Source organism: Protopterus annectens, chromosome 3.part1 (genome assembly GCF_019279795.1).
Source record: "Protopterus annectens isolate FY-2018-M chromosome 3.part1, PAN1.0, whole genome shotgun sequence".
NCBI lineage: Eukaryota > Metazoa > Chordata > Ceratodontiformes > Protopteridae > Protopterus > Protopterus annectens.
In genome coordinates this window covers 721,283,272-721,307,854 of record NC_056732.1, presented here as the reverse complement: position 1 = coordinate 721,307,854, position 24,583 = coordinate 721,283,272, and the positions used below count along the sequence as shown (strand labels likewise).

Sequence of the window (24,583 nt, the reverse complement as noted above, 5' to 3'; positions counted from 1 at the left end):
GGGAAGTTTACAAATAATTGTACGAGTAACATTCACTAATCTTTTCAAACACTATTCCCTCCGAGGAGGAGTTTTCACGCACACAACCAATATCTCCTGACTAGGACCAAGTCTCATAACAATGTAAGTGACTGACTTTATTCAGCCTGTGTTGCTAAGCTCCCGAACTCTATCCCACCTACCCTTAAACCAGACATTATCACATGTTTCATGCACAACCTAAAACAACTTCCTCATGGCTGAGCTCATGCTCCCATCCTAACTAAACCTACACTTATTTATGTTTCTCTTCCATTACCAATCTGTCTTTCAATCACCCCGAGTCTCGCCTTTCTTATGACTTTTGTCTCTTTCTATCACCCCCCCCCCCCCACTCATACCTCTCAACCTGTAATAGCAAGAAATCTGGGCAAATCAATAAATAATGGGGGGACAAAGGCCCAAAAATAGGTACACTTTTTAAATATTGCTTTTACAAATTACTAATGCAAAACCTGTTCTATCTTAAGGGTATAAAGCCTGAAACTCAAATGACTGTAATTTTTTTTCTGACTTCAACTCTAATTTGCCAGTGATTTGCCAGAAAGCCACAGTTTTATGAGAAACTGACCAAAAATATGATGAAAAAATCTGGACATTCTGCGAAAATCTGTACAGTTGAGAGGTATGGGGCCCCACTGCAGCTCCTCTAACCTGTATCCTTTTACTAATACCCCCGTCTTAGCAATCTACTATTATTTCAGCCTCTCCACTGTTTTTCTTGATTATTACTGCTTATACCATTCAGCCTCCTCCTCTATTTTCTGTTCGTACTGTAGTGAACTCCAACCTCAGTTATGCCAGTATAGCTACAGAACCTATATGCATTGTCAATGATATTGTATTTCTAGCTATTACATGTTAACATCTTTGATTTATGTATGATAATATAACTCGTGAAGTATATGATAAATGTATTTACAGTTTGTCTCAATATTGCTTGCAAAATAATCTTCACTGAAAATGGGACCTCTGCTCATTCAGACTTTCTTGGTAAACAAAAGACAATAAATAAATGGGAAATGGTTAAATCTTTTGGAAGTGCAGGTGTCTCTCTCTCTCTCTCTGTCTCTCTCTCTGTATGTATGTGTGTGTGTATATATATATATATATATATATATATATATATATATATATATATATACACACATACACACACACACACTCACACGTATACAAGGAGCAAAAAAAAAAAGGCCAAAAACTGTCGGTGGATGGGGGACATCCGTGAGGGGAAAAACAGTAAATTAATAGAGGTTAAGGCCTTGTACAGCCAAGATCTCAAGTTCCTAAAGAAAGTTTTAGTGTAGTACAGGCCATTTTGAGACTGTAAGCCACGGTGATACAGGGGTAGCGTTGTTGCCTCACAGCAAGAGGTTCTCCTGTTCGATTCTCGGCTGGAGTGCCTTCTGTGTGGAGTCTGCATGTCCTCCCCATGGTCGAGTAGCCTGCGAAAGACCTGCATGAATGGGCGTGCCTTCACTGAAGGTTAGGCGTCAAGCTGGCAACTCGATACCATAAAAAAAAAAATCTAATGCCAATAATTAGCAGACCGGAGCTCCGCTGTGGTGACCCCTAAATGGGAAAAGCAGAAAAGACAAACAGGCCTTTTTGGGACCGCTGGCAATGGATTAGGCTGCAGTCTTCTAAGTTCAGGTCTTTCTACCCTCCTGCTCGTAGCCTGTGGTATTCTTTACCATGTCAGCTGTGTGTACGTCTCTGCATGGTTTCAGAAGTGCCTTAAGCCTTGCCTAATGTTTTAATTATTGATCACCCTCTATGAGCCCTTGAGGTTTAACATCAGTTTAAACGGATCTGTTATTATTGTGCTGTGCCTTGTTCTGGAGACGCAGAAATAAGGATTTAATTTCTCTGTCCCCTTTGTTCCTTTACTGTAATTTACAGTAAATGCATGTTTGAGACTCCGTCATGTTTTCAGGCAGTTTGTTTCCAGAAATGATTTTTTTTATTCAAAATTTACTGACTTGGAGTGCAACCTTCTGTTATGAGCATGTTAGTTTGAGTGAGGCATATCCACGGATTGCCACTTTTTCTGTAGCACGTTGCTGGATTTCTTATTTGCTGATTTCTTTTTGTATATAAGTTCACCATAAAGTAGATCTTCCCTTGTGGAAGTATGATGTGTCTAGAAAAAGGCACCTTTCCAGTTTTGTGGCCTGTCTTTGAGTGTTTATTGTGACACCTAATACATTTATTTCATTTGAAATCTCCACAATGTCTTTTGAGGTTTTGTACTGTAGAGCCCCAGGAAGTAAAATTTTATGTTGTAATAATTTTCCAGCATGAAAAATAATATATACTAAACTACAGATAAAAAATAGACTCCTCTAGCAGTTTTAAACCAAACTAGGAGGCATCTATCTCTTGAGATATCTGCAGCAATTAGGCTGTTTTGTCCTCCTGAAGACCTGCATACATTCAGCGGTGTTGCCATGAATATCAATAGCAAAATAAATTTAGAAGTAAAATCTTGATTCTAGGTAATTTAGGTACATTGACTAATGTTGATGTGATACCTCACCTCATGTAAAAAAGGGAAAAATGGGTTTGATAACAGCAACATGTAAATCAAATGTAAATAACTAAAAAGTGCAGTTATGAAAGTAGGAGTTTTAAGTTTAAGCAGTTAACTATTATAGCAATAACCCACGCCTGGGTGTGGGTAATGCTGGATTTACCCACGGTTGGTGTGGTTTGGTCACGAGGGCAAAGCCCGAGTGGCCAAACAAAGCCAACCGTGGGTAAATCCAACATTACCCACACCCAGAAGTGGGTTATTGCTGTTATACAATGACATTAAGAAAAAAAATAATTACTTTTCTTAAATAATGGCATTGTATAATACCTCCTTGCTGCCCTTCCACAGCTGTCTGGTATTCTGCGGCAGTTCTGATGTACTGCGCATGCATATGCCTACGCAGTACATCAGAGCTGTGGGCAAAAGCAATGGAGAAAGCAAGATCTCCGTTACTTTTTACAAACTGTTTTGCTATGTTAAATGAGTTTAACATAGCGAGACAGCTTTAAAAAAAGCAACGGAGAATCGCCGTTGCTTTTTTAAAGCTGTCTCGGTATGTTAAACCCATTTAACATAGCGAGACAGTTTTGAAAAAAGCAACGGAGAAAGCAAGATCTCCGTTGCTTTTTACAAACTGTCTCGTTATGTTAAAGGAGTTTAACATAGCGAGACAGCTTTAAAAAAGCAACGGAGAATCTCCGTTGCTTTTTTTAAAGCTGTCTCGCAACTCGTTTAACATAGCGAGACAGTGTGAAGCAATAGAGATTTTGCTTTCTTCATTGCTGTAAAAAAAAGAGTTATAGTAATGGAAAAAGTCCGGGCGACCAGACATTTTCCATTACTATAACTCTGATTTACAGCGTGCACGCTGACCAATCACTGTGCACGTTTTTGAATATTAATGGGGGGGGGGTCGTTGTATAATCCCTTTGATTTGTATGTATGCAGATACTTTTAACAATTTTATGTATATTTTTGTGGTAGCTGAAAGCATTTCTGTAAGAAAGTGGTTATGGAAAAATAAAAGTTTTGGCTGAATACCCAGAAGTAAGTTTTACAGGCAAAAAGGTATTTTTATTTTTTATTTTATTTTACATTTGTTTACTGGGAAAGTCCGACTGGACACAGGTTAATTTTTAGAGGATGCCTGGGGAGAAAAGCTCCAATATAGTACAGTACAAAAGATACAATATGGCAAGATAAGAGCAAAGCATCACATCACAGAGGAAATGTATGTAATTGAGCGTACGTAGCAGAAATTAACAATTGTTAAAATATCTAAAAGTGAGTCGGTACATTATAGAATATACAAATATGAATATCTGAGAGATTACTTTTTTATTTGCTCTTGAGAGCATAGCATTATAGGGGATTTATCATTGGGTAAACTAGCAGAGAAGGGAGGTAGAGAGCCACTATTTTGTCATTAGTAGAATCCCAGCAGTGGTGCATTGTTATGGCTTAACCTGGAGGGTGACATGAGCAAAACCAGTTTTTTATGTAGTGGGTTTTGAGATGTTTTTTAAATTGGGAAGTAGAGGTGGTGGAAGTCAAGTATTAACACAGATGACAATCAAGTTTAAAACAGCTTTTCAGCACTGTGTTGCATGTATTTACAGGTGAATGCTTGTCTCTGTATCATGAGCAAACTGATGCATATATTGTAAGGTTAAAAAAAAGTAAAGGTAAGAAATGAAGATTAGAAATGTTTCTCCCTCCCCACCTCTCTTTGTTACACACACCACTTGTTTATTTTTTTAACTGAAACTTTCAGACTTCTGCAGTCATTGATGTAACAAATTATATGAAACCTGGAGGCATTTAAAATCTATTGTTTAATGGCTAATGTGTGGCTTTGCGGCTTCAGTAAGCTAAAGGTTGCTTGAATGCATGCTATTTTATCTCTCTTTCGGTTACTTAACAACATAAGCAACCTGGAGTAGATGTGTCATAAGGGTATTGAAATTATCATAAGGCCTGTGTCTGGTCCCAGATTGCTACTTTAATAACCAGTGCCCCTTGTGATTGCAACAGTAGTGCTACCTTACAGCCAATATACTTGCGTCCATATAACGTTATCTGTTGTCTTCAAGTCAAATGCTGTTTGGTCAGGGTTCAGTGGCCATAAACAGCTTTCAGCAATCTTTGAGGTTACATCTTTTCCCCATTGTTGTGAAAACTTGGAGTTGGTATATACATTTATAAATTGGGGGTCTCTCCATGCATGGGGAGTTGCAGGGGACTTTGGTTATCACAGGAAGTGTTTTTTGGCTTTTATTTTTTACCAGATGTCTTTTAATTGAAAGCCATTTGGTGGCTCTACGTGAATCTGTTTATCCTTAGAAAGGCTAAGGTGGTAATTCTAACTCGAACTTGACAACTCTAAGCATATTTTTTGAGAAAGCAGCACATGCTACAGTATCTATAGTGTCATTCCATTGGCAGTAACAATATTCATAATGGCTGCCAGATGTTCATGTCATATTCCTTCAGTTCTTCCTCCTGAGCATCTTTGTGTTAACAGAATGAGTAGTGCAGAATAAACTTCTCTTTCTCCAGACAAAGATTTAATTTGCCTTTTGTGCATGGTGTTTGCATGGTAGCCAAGAGGTATACTCCATCTAGCATGTCCTTGTCTCTGCAAGGTACTGTGCCTTGAGCAACTCCAAATGGAGTAAGCCTGTAACTCCGTTTTTGGTGTACACGCAGCATCTCGTTAAGATCCTTTCAGACTGAAGCAGCAGTGCTGCACTTTCCTCCTGGATCACCATGTTTTCCCCCAGTCAGAGAACAAGCTCACTGATTTCATGGAGGAACCTCATTCCTACTGCCTGCATCTGTGATCACATATCTCCATTGTGCTGTATAGCACATGACCCCATGTAATAATGGTCATTCCTACTGCCTGCATCTGTGATCACATATCTCCATTGTTCTGTATAGCACATGACCCCATGTAATAATGGTCATTCCTACTGCCTGCATCTGTGATCACATATCTCCATTGTTCTGTATAGCACATGACCCCATGTAATAATGGTCATTCCTACTGCCTGCATCTGTGATCACATATCTCCATTGTGCTGTATAGCACATGACCCCATGTAATAATGGTCATTCCTACTGCCTGCATCTGTGATCACATATCTCCATTGTGCTGTATAGCACATGACCCCATGTAGTAATGGTCATTCCTACTGCCTGCATCTGTGATCACATATCTCCATTGTGCTGCATAGCACATGACCCCATGTAATAATGGTCATTCCTACTGCCTGCATCTGTGATCACATATCTCCATTGTGCTGTATAGCACATGACCCCATGTAATAATGGGAGCACAGATTGACCAGTAAACCATGAGTTTTGCCTAAGAGAATTAACTCCTTATTTCATCATGGTGCGGGGATAATGTGCTCGGCAGTCGCATGTTCCCCTTGCTGTTACACACGAGGAAGAATTCAAGATATTTAAACTCCTCCACTACGGATATCTGATGAGGCTAAAAGGGCAGAATTTTTTAAATCAAATTCATCGCATGTGATTTTTGAAGCTCTTTCAATACACAGAAATCCACACTATAATTGGACCACCAGTGTAACCATTTTATCAAACCATTGTATACAATCATAAAGTTTATGTGCTACTGTTGTCTTACAAAATCTGTATTGTTCAATATTTTTTTCTTGTCTCTATGTAATAAATGTGGAGCTTTTTTCCCCTGCCTCCACTGAAAATGGGTTCTTTGGGCCTAGTGGACTATCCCGGTAATCAGATGCAATAAATAAAAATAAAGTACAGATGTTACCTTTAGGTTCCCAAACCAAACATCTTCCCAGTCTCAAATATCTTGATATCTTGTTGAGGAAAATCACAAGCAGAAGTACTGACAAAGTGTACTCACCTTGAGTGGATACAGTTTAATGTCAAGAATGTTGAAACAGTTCATATTGCATTCCTATGAAGAGCCTTGTAGCAGTGGCCTACATGTTCCCAAAGCACATACCCAGGCAGTCCACCTTAAACCTTCTGCAAGTGTAAACACCTGCAGACTGGATTAACTGGCTTCAACTGCCCAAGGCCAAGTAGGTAGCCCACTATCCCATGACTTGGCTGGATGCCATATGGCTCTTTTTGAATGTGAAGTTAGCCTGTTAGGTGAAGTCGGCTATGCAACACTCTGGGATGGAGGACTTTTCCAGGAAGACTGTAGTGTGATTTCCTTTATAGTTAATTCTATCTCCCCTTTTTTAAATGGGGAGGACTATCAGCAATGTTTACTAGTCCAAAGATACTTTAATTCCAGACTTCTCAACTCTTCTGCTTTAGAGGAGCATTCCTGTTTACAGGCCTGATTTAGGATGTCCCCATGTTTAGAATTGGTTTACCCCTTCACCTAATTTTTTAAATCAAATTCATCAGATGTGATTTTTGAAGCTCTTTCAATACACAGAAAACCACACTATATGACCAGCATACTAGTGATGGCAAGAATTTAAAGAAAGAAGACACGTCTTATAACTCCCTTTTTCCTGAAGCAAAAATAACCTTTTATGGTTGAATTTGGAAGTACAGTTAGATTATAGATTTTACACTCTCTCTCTGATAATGTGATTTTGTTTTTTTGTTTTTTTCCATAATTTTGTCAAACACTGTTTTTTTTTTTTTTTTTAAACCATTTCTGAATAGTGTCCTGCATTTCTACTGGAAGTGTTGAGAAGTGCTATTTTATATTAAAATTTTACGGTAATTAGAAGTCCATATTTTTAGATGGATGCCCCCCCCCATGGGCCTTTGCTTCCATTTTCAATGTGGTACTGTCTCCATTGTCTGTGTACTATTAGAGGGATGTTAGCACCACAGCCCAACCATGTCCAGCCTTAATCTCTCTGGCTAGATGTCATTTGGACTTGTAGTTTTTCCACTGTGGAGGCATCTGACCATCACAGTGACCTCAACTAAAGTGATGGACCCTGACCCATCAGAGATTTCATGTACTGCCTCCTAAAATGATGGTATACTCACCGAGGTAGTCCCCCCCCCCCCCCAGAATGTTCCTTCTATCTAAAGTTTCCACCCCCCCCAGAATGTTCCATCTCCTGAAATTGTCTTAGCAATGATCAGCAAACCCCTCAACTACCATGTTTGCTCTGAGATTTAGCCTTGCTTCTCTTAGATTTGGCCACAGTGACTCAAGGGGTTGCTTACTCACCTTTGATAGTTGAAGATTAGAAGGCTGTTTCTATTTCCACACTAGGTACTTGATGTAATTTTTAATACTAACACAGCACTGCAGTCAGAGCTGTACCTAGACCATTTGGCACCCTGGCAGACCCCAGACTGGCACCCTTTCAATCAGAAGTTGAGGGGGGCTCCATTCTGTTACTGCAATTCTGTAACTGTAGCAAAGACCTTATGCAGTCAAACTCATTGTTATAGTTAATAAACAACCTCACTCTTGTGCTGTAACACAAAGCGTATGTATGCAGTCTTCTTGCTGCAGTTACTAAACACAATAAGACTAGCTGCATGTGCTAGTACAGTTTTGACCTTCATTTGAGAAGCTGCAAAATTACCTGTGGTTTCTTTAATGGGTTCTGGTACTGTACTTACACCCCACCAGCAAATGCTGATTGACCTCCCCTCAACAGTTTGCAACTGGGCTACTGCACCCCAGTGTGTGCCATCTCTTGGATGAGATGTTAAACTGATTTGCCAGCTGTGGGGGCACATGGATATAAAATAATCTACTGCACTTTTTGAAAAGAGTTTGGTGAGTTTTCCCAGTGCCCTGGCCAAACTTCCCCTAGTCAATATGAATACCATTTCCGGTCTTTCCTGAAAATAGACCTAAAACTGGTAGGACTGACCCGGTCAGCAAAACATAAAGTTTATAAAAGCAGGTTTGTTTAAGGTTACAGTCATTGTTATATAATTAAACTAACATTATAAAACAATGCCTTATTACTTATAGCATGCTCTACTATAAGAATCCAGTCTATTTCAATAAATACGTTTTCCTGCCCTGATTTTTAATGCTTGGAGGTTAATAGGTATGTGGTCAGTATAACCTGAGCAAAGTTCCAGCTTCTCATCTGGATTTGCAAGAGGTTTGCCAGAACCTTTTTGATGCCTTGCAATTAGCACCTCACAGAATGTAGGTCAGCAATCATGGGTAACTTGCCAATTATTTTCTGTAAATTTATATTGAAAGTGTACAGTAAAAGTAAAAATAAAAAGTCCTTCCCTTGCTTCAGCTGCTGTTGTGGCTGCATCTGTGGTTTGATGATGGTACCTTTCATATTAATCAAGAGAACTTTCCGAGAAATCCAGTAACAGCTCACCAGTCAGGTTTATATTTTTGAAGCTGTTCCTGTATGCCGAGTACCTTTATGTTCCTATTTCAGTCTCATGTGAGCTTTAGTTAGTAAGATAAACTAGTCTGTAAGTGACAATCTCTTAAATATGTTATCTCTATTCTCAAAGGAGGTTTTTGTATAGCTGTTCAGTGGATCAGCACTTAACTGCTTTTAGGCACCTAACTACTGTTGGAGTTTGCCACAGCTGTCAAACTCCAGCTGTACAGCCTTCACCATAGAACTCATGAGTACCCCAATACTCCTCCTCCTCTATTCACTAGTTAGTATAATTCTGAATAATACCACTTAAGTGTTGTACTTTCCTGTTGGATTATATTAAATTATAAGCAAGCATGACTTTTCTGTTCCCCAGGTAATGTCTGAAAGGGAAAATCTTGTGGGATCTGTCTATTCATTTGTTTACCAAAGAAGGATTGAAAGAAAGTCCTCAACTGTTACACAAATGTAAGCACCTAGCCTTTTTCATGTCTTGGGTGATTGATTCAATGCCATCAGCAAAAGAGAACATTTGACACTGAAATAACTTGCACTGTTCATACTTGAATATACAGGTATCTCATTTATAAATGCAATGCATGCTTAGTTGTAAAGCAGCAATTGTCTTATGGTGTCAGTTTGTCCATTTTCTGTCGTGAAAGGCAAATGCCAAAAGCAGCTTTAATATTTCTTACTTTAAGGAGAAGCAGCCTTATTCACGTAACCTAAACAGAGTTACAAACCTGTGCAGCAAACTAGTAATTATTTCACTTAGTTTTATAAATTCTGTAGCTTTAGGATGTGCAGATTGAAACATACTTATTCACAGAGAGAATATTTTCTTAAAACCGAGCAGACAGGAAAAATATACTGCAAGTGAGTTTTGTACAGGTAGTGCTGATTAAGTAATTGTCTTCTGTCTTGATTGTGTGCTCCCATTAAAATAAACAACCTCACATCTCCCAAGAAAAGAGGCTACTAGCCTAGTGGGACTAAATCGGTCAACAAAAGATAAATAAAACTAAAATAGTTGCCATAAAAAAATACATTTATTCTTGGGTATCATTCTGAGAGAGCAGAAGAATGGCTTCTCACTACAACACTTGGTATCAGGATTCAATCTGCAATCTCACTGCTGGTGCACCTGTTCTATGTGGATAGTTAGGATGGAAGATTGTAGTAGCTAACTGCTGTTTAAGTGGGTGGGAGCTGGACTTTAAGTTTTGCACTGACTGGAAGCTTCATGTCAGTGTCATCTTCTACGGGTGTTGCAGGAGATCTGAATTTTTCTGAGCATGAATAGTTTGACTGACATTTAGCTTTCACAGTTGGAGTGACTAAAGAAGTTAGTAATGGATGGAGTCCCACGTCAGCAGAGGAAGAAGACCAAAAAAATTTGTATTAAAGCTTTAGCAGCATTAAAATGTAGTTACTGATTTTAGTAAGCCCCTAGATGATATGGTCTCGGATCTTTTTTTTTTTTTTTGGCAATTTCCCATTTTAGTACTGTTTGTAGTATAGCAGTACATACATTGATTCTTCAAGTAGAGTATTCATCATGAATTCAGAATGCTGTGTGCTTTAATCCACTTTTTTGCTCAGTGCTACCATGTTTAGAATTCTCTCTCTCCCACTCTAAGATGGCTGGTTGTGGTTGGAATCTTCTCTGGCATTAATTTAGGCAGCATGTCATTCTTTCATAGTAATTCCTTGTCAAGATGACCAATGTAGCGACTGTAACTATTAAAGGACATTAAAATATCTCTTGTAACTCTAACTTTACCTGCAAACTGCACTCATTCCGATTTCCAAAGTTCAACACATCCGTTGTCACACTTTAATGGTTATGTTCTTTTTAGTCAATTCATTTATTTATTTGATTTGTTTACCAAGGTAGGCAGACTGTAGGTTCTTGGACTCTTCAAAAACAACCCAAGTGTATACTGCACAAAATTACATAAAGCCACATAAATCACTTTACAGCACAAAATTGCATACAAGTTACATTTTCCATTTCATGGCAAAGAATGTACAGTGTTATGCAAAACTGTTTTTTTTTTTTGTCTAGTCTTAAAAAGAATGCATAAAATTATTTACAGGTTACTTAGTTCATTACTAAATCTTCAGGAATACATGCTTAGACATTCCCATATTGAGATAAGACTTAATCTGCCATACATTTAGACAGAATGTTTGCACAGTCAGCATAAATGTGGTGGAGCACTTTTGTAGTGTACTATGAATTCAGAGACACATAAAGGGATCAGAGTTGTAGGATGTGGACAGATGTATAGCTTGCAAGAGATGGAGTAAGATGCGTTTTAGCTGAGAGGAGATTGCTAAAATGGAGGATGAAAGGGAGGTTGTATATGCATATTTTAAACTTGGGGGTAGAGTAGAGCAACATTCTAGTAGTGCTTTTCCTTGTCTGCTGGAAAACCAGCCACAGCTGTCCCCTTTCTTTAGTCCTTTTCTCATAATCAGTTTTTTGTGTTGCCACCGGACTGTATGGTCTTCAGCATTTGAATAGGTCTGGATGGTGACCTAGGTTTGACATTTAATCGCCTGCAAGGCAGACTTCCAAGTAGTGCCCGGCATTGTTGCTGGAGGGCCTGCAGGATGGCAGTGTTCTCATTTGTAAAATTCATATGGTTTCTCCTTTGTCATTGAGCTGTTTCACACTGACCTGAAAGAAAGGAGGCAGCAGTATCGATTCATTGTTTTATAGTGTCGTAGATGTTGGAAAGGAATACGCCTAATTACATTGTATGGCAACTGGTAACACTGCAAATGTAACATTTACACAGTAGAATGCATGTTTTATGCACAGATATATTCATGCACACAAGGATATTTGTAAAAGTGATTTGGTACAGTCTGATAAATGGAGTTCATACTGAATTTGTTGCTGTGTAATTAACACATTGCCATGCATTAAATCTACTCCCTACACCTCAGAAGTAATATTGTGCTGTATAATGGACTTGTGGTCAACCTACAACCCAGGCAGCAGACACAGCTTTAAAAAGTTTATAGTAAGGCACACTTCAAAAGTCCTTATGCAAGAAATGTGTAGATAGATAGCATTTCATTAATAATATAACAAAATATACCAATGCAACTAAATGACTTTGCAAGCGTATGCATAAAATAATTTAGCAGATCTACTGATGGTAGATGCACTCTTAAAATGACTGAAATGACTGAACAAGACATTAAAATGCTGGGCATTTTAATGAGCTGTGAGAGAACACAACATTCTTATATATATATATCTATATATCTATATATATTTATATATATATATATATATATATATATATATATATATATATATATATAGTACAAATAAACCTTAGCATGCAGTTTACATGATGTGCTTCATAGCTGAAATGTGTGGAGTGCAAATGCTTTATGGTTTAATTAGCTGTGCATGCAAAGCCCCTGGAATGCTGTCTTGCATTCTAGAACTGTGCCCATTGACTTAATTGTACACCGACAGTTGTATCACTTGTTACTAAGCACAGGATTTTGCTGAGGAGACTCAGGTTTCTATGATTCTGGTCCTCCATTTTCTGAACACAAGTAGGGCTACGGCTACTTAAAGGAGGGATACCCAAGGATAGTGGAATGTGGCATACACCCAACCAGGGGCCGTTGGTAGTGACTTTCCTAATCAAATAGAGTATCATTTGTGCACCATCTTTTAATACAGATGCATTAATTTCCCTTGTAGTGATTTAGATAAGCTGTGTTCTCAACATTATGCTGCTGTCAATTATAGCGAACATGTTATGCCTTGTAAGGGATAGGAAGACTGCAGTGCAAGTGCATTTTCCTTTCGTTGTGAATATCAAATCCCATGTTAAGTGGTCTGTCTTCAGTTCTGCAGCCTGGAGGCTGAGCGTTTGCTAAGCTGACTTATCAGTCCACAACAATGCTTGATGTAGGATTAATTAGACATTCCGCTGCTGGGCTTTGTGGGTAGCCAAATTTGTGAATTAGTAATTAGACTGCACCAACTGTGCAGTATTAAAAAGCTTGCATAGCTGTTCTGATTTTTAGGTAATAGGGAAAGGGCTGTAAAAAGTGTTGTTGCTGTTAACTGGTCAGTTCAGCATTGTTTTCACAGGGGGGTGTTTTTTTTTTCTGATTGGAAAATACGTCAAATTCTTCATTGGTTTACTGGGAATCTGTTTTCCCCTTGTCTGTAGTGAATGAATATTTTGTTAAAAGCAAAAAAGAATTGTCCATCAACAGTTTAGTGTTCCACTGCTGTTTGAGTTTAGTCAAAGTGATGCAGAGATGTGTGAGCACTGAACAATAGACCACACCTAGGTGTTACAGGAAATGTTTTTGTATATGGGCGATGCAGTGGTTAATGTCACCTCACAGCAAGAGGCTCTGGCTCTCCTGTTGGATTCTTGGCTGGGGTGCCTTCTGTGCAGAGTTTGCATGTCCTCCCTGTGTTCATGTGGGTTTTCTCTGTGTATTCCAGTTTCCTCCCACATTCCAAAGACGTGTCTGGAGCTTTTCTCCCTGGGCCTCCACTGAAAATAGGCTGTCCTAGTCGGACTTTCCCCATAAACAAATGATAAGTAAAATAAATAAATAAAATAACCAAATAAATATATGTGGTTGATAAAACTGAAGGTGAAACCATTAGGAAATGTTATTTTCAGACTTGGTCCTTATTGTCTTGTTCTTTTGTGATGTCTTGGTACTTTTTTTTCTACAATACTCACCAAGCCTGTATAAGCAGTTACTGCAGTCCAGAAAGTTAAAGCTTTCTAATATGGCTGAGAAATTGAAGTCATCGCAGTGGGGTTTTTAATTAACCTAATTTCAACTTCCTCAAAAGAGGGAGTGTTTGCAGAATAGCTGTATTCTTGCAAAAAAAATGTAAAAGTAGATCACTAGCAATGTGAAAATACTTTTTTTCATCTGTTACTATGTGTAAAAAATATAAAAGTATAGAAATAAGAATTATAGTGGACAAATATGTCATTGTTAAAGTAGTACATGAAAAAGAAACCCCCAGCAGCTCTTGTTTTTTTTTTGTTTGTTTGCTCGACTGTAGCCAAGTCATACTCCTAAGCCAGTTACACATGTGGACACAGTGACACTGGGTAAGTTTTGTGCCTGTAAGGGCTGAGGCTGAAATCATGTTGAAGTCATTTGGTGTTCCTGAAAGCTTTGTGCCTTAGTCCTTCGCATGACATCTCCGGAGAATAATGTAACTGAATGCGGATATATTTATAATGGGGCATACATAGCTGGTGACCTCTGTGGTTTATCATGTACTTTGACTTCGCCTGCAGTTAAAACTGAGATGGCATTATTTTTTTTGTTTTATTTTCCTTCTGCCTAGAGTCTAGACTGTTTAGTTCTTCCTTGTAGAACATTAAAAACAGATAATTCCAAATTATTATAGCACACAAGATCTTTAACGTCATTTTTATTAATTAAAAATAACAACAAAAGACGTTCATCCAGTTGCACCTTGAACTTGCTTTCAGTAGAAAAAATAAAACTAACGAATCATGCTAATAAATACTTTTTAGAGTTGAAAATTACCAAACTTGCAGTCAAGATTTACATAATCTAGATTTAAAGCCACACATTTCACTATATATATATATATATATATATATATATATATATATAGATATAGATATATCTATCTAGATCTATCTAGATATATATACAGATATATACAGATATATATATATATATATATATATATACATATATATATATATAGATATATATATATATATATATATATAGATATATATATATATATGCAGTCAGCACTTCTTTTGCTTAGACCAGCAGTTTCTTCCACTTTAAGGACATGAGGAGTATCCAGAAAACTCTTATCACTGACTATAAAAGTCATTGTAGAATGACCAAAACATAATTCCACATTGTTGTAATATCAAAGGCCAGTGGTAAAACGGAATACATTTTTCACTTCATTGTATTCATTACAAATCCACATACCTCGTGGTGCCTTGGACTTTTTCCTTCTGGCAAATAGAAAAATAAAACTAACTGCAATATCAAATACTATTTTTAGTCGAGGAAATAGCTATTTGAAAACAAGTTATGTCTTAAACATGCTTCTGTTAACATTCTCTGGTTACAGTCCATATTTAAACCAGTTTTGAAGGACCAAGTTTCACAGTACATACAATTCTCTCTAATCGTTTATCCTTAAGAGGCATTCAACCCCTTTGTTCCAACACCATGGCATGCAAGCAGTTCAGTTTCCTTCGTAAAATGGATAGCCAATGGTCTCTCTCTTATGGTTAAAAATATGCCTGACAGATTCCTTTAGTCTAACCTTACATTTTTTAGTGGTTTCCCAAATGTAATATTTATGTACATTAGGGTGTATTTCACTGTTACTGTGATGTGAAAACCAGTCTGCAGAGATAAAACAAAAAGTAAAAGTGCACGCCATTAATCTTTTCAAAAGGCTTACAAATAGAAATGGTTAATTCTCCTTTCCCTGTTTGGGTTTAAATTGCCAGTATTGCCATCTAAACCCACATAATTGCTGTTCTGAATAGTTGAAATAGACATTACTCATAGGTGCTTTCACTTGCGGGTTAGCATACGTATTAGAGTAGAGGCCTACTACCATTCTTTTCCAATGATACTGACAAACATCATTCTTAGCAAGAAAACCAAAAGAATAAAAATGTCACAGTGGAAAGAGATACCAGTGGAAATCAACACTAAAAGTCCAAAATTCCAATAAATCCACCGGATACACCAAGGCAGATGTGATAAAACTAATTTAATGAACGGTAAGCGCTTTCATGCCCTCGTGACCACTTCTTCAGACCATATAAAATTACATTTCAAATACACAGCTTAAATAATGCACAAAATTATGAACAAACCTATCACAAGATAAAATCACTTAAATAGTCTCCGCCTCTTAAGAAAAGGTTTCAAAGGGATGGAATTGTTTAACCCTGGTGGTACATTACTATGTAGCCTAATAATCCAACTGCTCTCTCTCTTCTAAAATATTAAGGTCTCCTAATCTACTGCCAGGTTTTAACTGTTGCAGTACTCTAAACATAAACGTATGTGTAGGATCTGTATTCATCACATGACTAGCTAAGACATTTCTAGAGTCGGTCTTCCTGATGGCTAACAAATGCTCACGTATCCTTTCCCTTAACTGTCTTTCCTACATAAGAATTTTGACAGGTCTGACAAATGGCTAAATAAACCACATAGGTACTAAAGCAATTTGTGTGGAAATGACTAGTGTATTTCAAATGTGTGACAGGGTGTATAAAACTAGACCCTGTGTCTATAAATGAGCAGTAGTTACAACTGCCACACCTAGTGGTAGACCCTATATTTTTAAAACTATGTATATCCTTGCTCTCATAACATAACATCCATTTTAAATTACACTTATTTTTAAAAGTGAAGTTGGGTCGTGGTCCTACAATCTGACTGATTTTTTCATGTGACATAAGAATAGGCCAGTTCTTTTTAATGTACAAAAAACTCTGTGGTCACTAGTATAAATCATAGTGAAATTCGCTAGGTGTTGATTATGTTGCTGATTATTCCCAGTATGAGAAACAATATTATTTTCATAAAGAAAGGGACGAGCATTCGTTAGTCTAAGTTCAGCAACTTCACTTTCCATTTGATCAACCTCAGTATGTTTATAACCTCTAAATTTAAATTCATTTTTTTAATTTAGACAGATCTGTGACACGCATCTTGGACACTATCAAGTCTGGATGTCCACATGCCTTGACCCTTTAATACATTCTTGAAAACTCTCTTCGGATGCATGTTATTCCTGTGAAGGGTAGCATTAACCCTACATTATTTCCTGAACGTTCGTGTAGCTATATGTCCATCTGATGTTCTATATATCTTAACATCTAAAAAATCTATAGAAGTGTATGAATGGTGGTAAGTAAATTTGAGGAAATCAGTGGTGGTATTTAAATATTGCACAAACTGTGGTATCTCTTCACTTGGCCCTTGCCATAGAATAAGTAGGTCATCTACAAACCTTTTAAAGAAAGCAATATATTTCCTATACATGTGTTGGCCCAACATGTATTTCTCTAGCCAACCACTCATAACAAGATTAGCGTAAATGTTAGCGCATGGGGTCCCCATGGCTACCCCCTGACATTGCCAGTAATACTGACCATTGAAACAAAACAAGTTATGCTCTAATATAATACTAAGTAGACCACAGAGCAAAATATTCTTACTATCAGTAAAACTACCATCCCTTTTTATGACAACATATAGCATTTTTAAACCTTGTTCATTGGGTATGCTCGTAAAAAGTGATTGCACATCAGCGTAATAAAGCTTAAATCATTACCATTGGAACAAGAACTTAAAAAATAAGACATGGAGACAACAAAATGTCTAATGTCCTTGAGGATCACTTCAGATTTATCCACCAACATTCTTCACTCTTTCTCTACAAAAATAGACATAGATTCGGTGGCCCATCCCCCACCAGAAACAATAGGTCTCATAGGGGGTCTGTCCATCGGCTTATGTACTTTAGGTAGTCCATTCAAAACAGGTATAATAGGATGTGCGATTTTAAAATAATTGTGCAAGTCAAGGCTGATCATATTACTAGCTAAATAACTATTTAAGACTCTATGAATCTTATCAGTGGTATGATGAACAGTATCTAAAGCAATAAAACAATATGTATCGGCATTATTCAATAACTCATCCTTAAGTTAAAAATAGCATTCCCTATCAAGAATAACCAAAGAACCTCCCTTATCTGCTGGTCTAATGATAAGTGAATCGTCATTTTGTAAGCACATAAAACAGTCCATTCATCTTAAGTCAAATTTCTAAAATATTTCCTTTTACAGGTTGTATTCAGAAAATAGGCTCTGACTTCTTTTTCACATAAACAACTAAACACTTCCAATACGGGATCTAAAACGGGCATAAAAGCAACTAGGCTTCCTATAAATGCTCTTATTCATATTATCAAACATAGTTCGTAACATGACATTTCGAGTGAACATTTTAATGTCAAATGTTAAGTTAGTAAACCACAGCTCACGACCAGAGTAATCACAAGGACCTGGAAACAGAAAGTGTTTTACAAAAGACTCCTTTATTTCACTTTATCTCCTCTTTATATCCACAGATAACAACAGCTCTTCCAACAACGAGAACAAGAATTATTGTCAAGCGCTTTCGCCCGGGCTCTCCCAGGCTTTATCAAGACAACTATAAATGGAAAAGCACTTCCTTTTGTATACATTTGCCTATTCCCCTGCTTCCTTAATTGTATCATTGGACTTAATTGATTAATTAACTTTTATTATTTTTGAATTTATTGTTTTTGTTTCTGTTATTAACCACAACCAAATGATATTACTTGAAAAATTCTAGTAATTAGTATTATTTAAAAACATTTTAAAAACCTTAGAAATAAACTGAACAAGTTGATTACAATAATAATAAAAAAAAAATATAAACATAAAAGTAAAAACACATACATAGACTTTATGTCATAATTGCACTTTTAACAGTCCACTTTAGCAGCATTGTATGGTCCATAAATTAATAAATGTTTTATGGTATACCTTACTTGTAAAACAGTTTTTATTTATTTATATGTAAACCAAACTAGATTATTGTGGAAATATTATTAAACTTGTCTGTGCTATACCACAAGATATATTTCTGTAAACCATGTTTCTTAAGTGTAATTAAAAAGGAGAAAAAATATATAACCATGCTTTTAAGAAACAAACATTTTTGTAAAACTGTATAAAATACGTGTGTAAAATACTTTCTATACCAATATTATGCTTGAATAGAAAGTTCCTTTTCCTAAAAATGCTCAGGCTACCTAAAAAACATATATGCATACAATTGTATTATAGCTTTCTACTTATACATTCCTATATAGTGCCAAATAATGAAATGTTTAGCAATACATATGACCTTATTTACAACAATTTGGTGAGAAAACCATCGCTATTAAACCCTTGTTACTAAAAATGTTGTGACAGTTATTTCTTGGATATTAAACAGTTGCAACCTACTTGTGAACTTCATTCTATTATAATTTGGCTCTTCGCAACTTCAGGACACTATTAATGCTTATAGCATCATTGAGGCCTGGTGGTTTTGTGGCATTTAATTTTAACTGCCATAATAATTCTTTGTGTTCAAGGGATGTCTCCCAGTCCCCTCCTCTTACACTGTCAGTTGCTTGTTCCAACACCAAAAATTTTAAGCACATATTTTTGCAATTAAGAGAATGCTTATAAAACGCATTCGATTCCTTCTTATTCTTAATTTCATAAATGTGTTCATATACCCTTCTTTTTAGGGTTCTTTCAGTCTTTCCAACATAAAAACATAAACAGTGTTGACAAAATCCCAAGTAAACCACACCTTTCGAGGTACAATTAAAATGGCCAGATGGAAATAAATTTATATTTCTTGATTTTAAATAAATACCCTTATTGTTCAAAATGAAACAACATTGGTTACAGGAGTTACATTTGTAAGTTCCTCTAATAGGTTGATTTACAGTATTATTAGGTTGAATCTCTCTCTCCAGTAATTCTTTCAAGTTACGGTCCCTTCTTCTAATAAATTGGGGTTCACTGGGAATACTTTTTTTGAGGTCCTCATTAATGGAAAGTATGGGCCAGAATCTCCTAATTGTATTTTCAATTTCTGCATTATTGCTATTGTATGTGTATGAAAAAGAAGGTTTGGTGAACTTGTCAATATTTTTTGTGTTAACCATCCCTTGTATTTCTGTTATGCCAAGCAAAGGGGGGTAAAGCGTGTTCCTTTTTTGAGAAATTTCATTACATAACGCCTCAAATAACTTGTTTGGATAACCCTTTTCTAAAAATAATTCCCTTAGGTATTCACATTCCCTATGGAAAAGGTTATCCGTACTACAAATTCTTGATGCTCTTATTAATTGGCCTTTTATAATTCCCCTTTTTTGGAAAAGTGGGTGGTTGCTTTCAAAATGTAATAGCATGTTTGAATAGGTATTTTTTCTAAAAATAGAAGATTCAAACTGTTTAGATATGTTGTTCTTCCTTAAAGTTATGTCCAAGTAATGTAATTCATAAGGATTAATTTTATGTGTAAATTTTAAAAAACTGGTGGAGGAATTAATATACTGCATAAATTCTTCAAATCCAACACTATCACCTTCCCATAGGATACAAATATCGTCCAGGAATCTTTTGTAATGTACAATATTTTTTGCCCACTTTGATGAAAAGATAAATTTGCTTTCCCAAAAGTGTAGAACCAAATTTGAATAGGCTGTGGCACACGGTGTGCCCATTGCAACTCCCTTCTTCTGCTTAAATACTTCTCCATTGAAAATAATGAAGTTATTATTTAAAATAACTTCCATAAATTCCACTAGTAAGTTTATTATGCTGCTGCTAAAATCTGATTTTTCAATGAGAATACTGCTGAGCCATTCTAAACCAATGATATGGGGTATACTAGGGAATAAATCCACTATATCTATGGTAACTAAATAACTAGTCTTGTCAAAAAGTTCATTTTTTATTCCCTTTAAAAATTCCCATGAATCTTTGCATATGCATTGTATTGTTGAAACAAGTTTTTTGGTGGCAATATCGATAAATTTGCCCAGAGGTTCAGTGATCCCTTTGGCACCAGCAACTATGGGTCTAAATTTTAGGGGGTCTAGGCCTTTGTGAACCTTTGGAATGCCAAATATAATTGGCGTTAATGGTTTATGCACATAAAGGTAATTAAATAATTTTTCATTTAGGGCTCCCTGCATCAAATGGTCATTAAGCCTGCATTTAATTTTTGCATATGCTACATTTCTTTCATTAACAGAAACTTCTGAGTATTTTTCAGTGTCATGTAAAATATTGGAAATGTGTGCTTCATACTCATTTTTATACATGAGAACCACCCCACCACCTTTGTCTGGTTTCATTGGTCTAATTCCCTCCTTTTTGAAGAGTTTTATGGTTTCAAAATGTTCCCTTGTGAAATTCTTTGCATTATGCTCACTTTTGTTTATTGCAAAACTTCTAAAGTCAGTTTCTACCATATCCTCAAAAACTTTTAAGGTAGGGTGGAGTGGTGGGTTAAAAGTGCTTGCTCTTTGGAGGGGATTGCTCACTTTCTGCTCACCTTTAAAATAAATATTTAGATTCATGTTTCTGGTGAATAATTTCAAATCCAAAATTGTTTTTGGAATATTAATGGGTTTCTCAGGTACATAGTGGAAACCCTTTTTAAATAATTCAAAAAACAAGTTATTCACTTGAACCTCAGTATAGTTATAAATAGAGAAATTACCCTGCTTTACTATTGTGCAGGTTGGCAACTGGATTGTTTCTATCACTGGAAAGGACCCTGGAGCAATTATCTCCTGAATTTGCTCCACCCCTGGGCTGACTGATTCGATTCTTTGTATGTTTGTCTCCCTGGGGCTTGATGAAAAACCTGGTTCTCCACCTGGTTTGCTTTATAGGGTGGTTTTCCTCCTCTTATCGGGGTATAAGAATTGTTTTGAATATTATACCCTTCAGACCAGTTGTTACGTGCCCCTCTAGGTATATTTCCATAATTTTGTTTTCTGGGAAGGGACCTATCAGTTCCTCTAGAAAAAATGTACGCTACACCATTATTGTAGTCCTGAAGGTCCCTTTCCAGCTTCCTGATTTTCCTTTGCACAATCCTGTCACAATGCTTATCTACCTCACTAAATGTTTTTTCATAATCTCTTTTTATGCCCATAAAGTTGCTATTGTCAGTAATGCTTTCATTGAGAGAATCAATGTCAGCCAGAAGTACATCCGATTTACTTTCATAATCTGCTACCTATGCTCAAATGTTAAGTTGTCATTCTCGCCTTCATTCTTGCTGGATGGGTTCGGAGCCGATCCTCTGCTCCGACTCGGCCTATACTATAGCTCGAGAGCTATTTTTACCGGCTCGTGGCAGCCCTGTATCCCACAATACCATGCGCTAACTCCCCAGATCTCGTTTGCCGCTTCGCTGAGAGGTTGCGTTTTTACCGGCTCAGGTCAGTTAAGAACCTTTTGTGTAGTTTTTTTAGGTTTAACGTTAGATTTCCCTATCTAATTATATTCCCCACTGTATTACCTAATCCTTAAATCTTATTAGCTTTAAACTTGTTAAACCCTCCCCCCCCCCCTTTTTAGTCAAACTTAGACAGGTCTTTGGGCCTTAGTTTTCCTATAGTTACATTTTCTAGTGTGTGTGTGAGTCAGTCCTTTAACTTCTCCCCTTTTGAGTTTGAGTGTGAGTTGAGTGCTGACTGTGTTGACTCTTAGTGTCCACCATAATGTCTAAAGACACTAAGATTTCAGGATTCAAGAAGTGTGACTTGTGCTGTCAGAAGATGTCTCTGACAGATGGTCACACTTCTTGTGTTTATTGTTTAGGACCCTTGCACCTGCAGGACTCCTGTTCCGTGCGTCACGGATTTAGTTCAAGAGTCCTGCAGGAGCGCCGTAATAAGTTGATTTTGTGGGGCTTATTGAAGCCCGACGACTCCCCATCTAAGTCTGGCTCGGGGAAGTCGCCCAAGCCCGCCAAACCCTCGGCTCCAGCTTCTGAGTCGACGGCTGGCGGAACCGAAAGTGCTCCGACATCGGCTCCGGACGGATCCGATGCGAGCAAGACTTTGCCCGCTCCGAAACCCTTTTCGGAGCTGACAGCGCGCAAGCGCTCTAGATCGCCCTCAGTAGAGCCCGTTCGATCGGCTCCGGCATCGCCCTTACTGTCGGAGCGGAGTCATAGGACTCATTCTTCCAGGTCTTCCAGGCTGTCCGACAATGATATTGAGAGGGTGGTCAGTAGATTCCTCAAGTCCCAGGCACTGGCCCAAATAATCCAGAGCCCATCTCATCAGACTGTGGCTCTCTCGGTACCACTTTCGATTCCTCCTCCGACTCTTCAGTTGAGTTCGGAGCCGGAGTTTGTCGGAACCGGGACCTTGCCCAAGTCGGAGCCGATACTACCACCTTTGGCTCTGATGTCATTGGTGCCGTCCGTGGAGAGGTCCGGGCGCCGAGACTCCATCGTCGGCTCCGAGGGGGCGAGTGGCATCGGACCTTTGTCTGACCCCGTTCACCCTCTCGGAGCATCGGCTCTGGTTAGTTCGGCCCCGACATCATTCTCGGAGCCTTCTCTGTCGGCGCCGGTAGCGGTCCTGGTATCCTCTGAGCCAGAATTGTCTTCGGTGCCTGATAGGGAAGCCTTTGAGGTGATGAGGAGCATGCTGGATACGGTGTCCGCTCCAAGGTTGGTTCCTTCAGCTCCTCCCTCTACAGTGCCTGTTACGGTCTCTGGTCATTCTCTTGAAACTGATAGAGATCCAAAGTGCAGGGTACCCACTTTGGGTGTCTCTTCCTCGTCCGAGGCCTCCCCTGAAGTTTCAGGGGAACCCCCTAGGAAAAGAACGTGCAAGAGGAAGCACATGGACTCCCCCCGAGTCTCTCACTTCGGACACCGACTTGGATGAGTTGTAGGGTTCCCCGAGATCCCCCTGTGAGGATGTGTCCTTTTCAGACATCCTAGAGATCCTAAAACAGAGGGGGAATTGGTCCACCCTCAAACCCTCCGAGGACGAGTCGGTTTACCTTGACGCTTTTGGGTCTCGCCCTTCCACCTCCTGGGTGTCCCCTCCTTTTGACCCACTGATGGAAGTAGTGGCCAGAAAGGCATGGGCAGCTCCTGACTCGATGGAACCTACCCCTAGGAGGCCTTCTAAATTTATTTCTGCTCCGGTAGACAAACCATTTCTGACCAAGGGTGTCTCGGTAGATGCTATGGTGGTAGCAGCCGCCACTAAGAAGGAATTAGCTGATCCTTCTGTACCTGTTTATCCTCCTAACAAAGACTCTAGGACTATGGACAGGTACGGTAAGTGGACATTTGCTTCAGCGACCTTTGCCATGCGGTCGCTGAACTATTTATGTCATTTCACCCACCTTCAGAGAGATTTGCTCAAAGAACTGGGTGAAACTATACAGGATCCTTCTGCTGCGGGGTATCAGGACAAGATTAACTCCCAGCTGGCTACCCTGAATTCCATTGCCAACTCCTCCATGCGGCTTATCTCTTATGCAGCCGATGGAGCGAGTAGGGCCGCAGGCACAGGTGTTGCATTGAGACATCACGCCTGGATTTGACTCTGTAATTTTGCTGATCCCTTCAAGGCGTCCTTCACCAACACCCCCTTTGATGGTTCAGAGTCGTTTGGACCTCAGGTGAAGACTACCCTCACCAGGTGCGAGCAAGATGGTAAGACTCTCTCTGCCGTGGGAGTCCACTTTTCCACACCATCTAGACCATACCCTAAAGGTCAGAAGGGTGGAAAGATGTGGTTCCGCAAACCACAGGGAGTCGCGCCTGCCGCACGTGGTGAATTTCCTGGCAGAGGGGGGAATAATAATCGATGCCGCCCCAGGGGCAGAGGGGGTCCACAGAACCAGGGTTCCAGGGATTCCTTCCCTGACCAACCCTTTCAGCATCCCTGAGAAGCTGCCCGACTGTCAACCTTCGGAGGCAGTCGGGGGAAGATTATCACTGTACCCGGAAG

The 24,583-nt window shown here is 38.4% G+C and overlaps 1 protein-coding gene across 5 annotated transcripts in view; it reads left to right on the top strand.

Annotated features, from left to right (window-relative positions):
- CARMIL1 (capping protein regulator and myosin 1 linker 1) overlaps positions 1-24,583 on the top strand; it is a 4,434,936-nt gene that overhangs the window by 908,004 nt on the left and 3,502,349 nt on the right. The window lies entirely within an intron of this gene.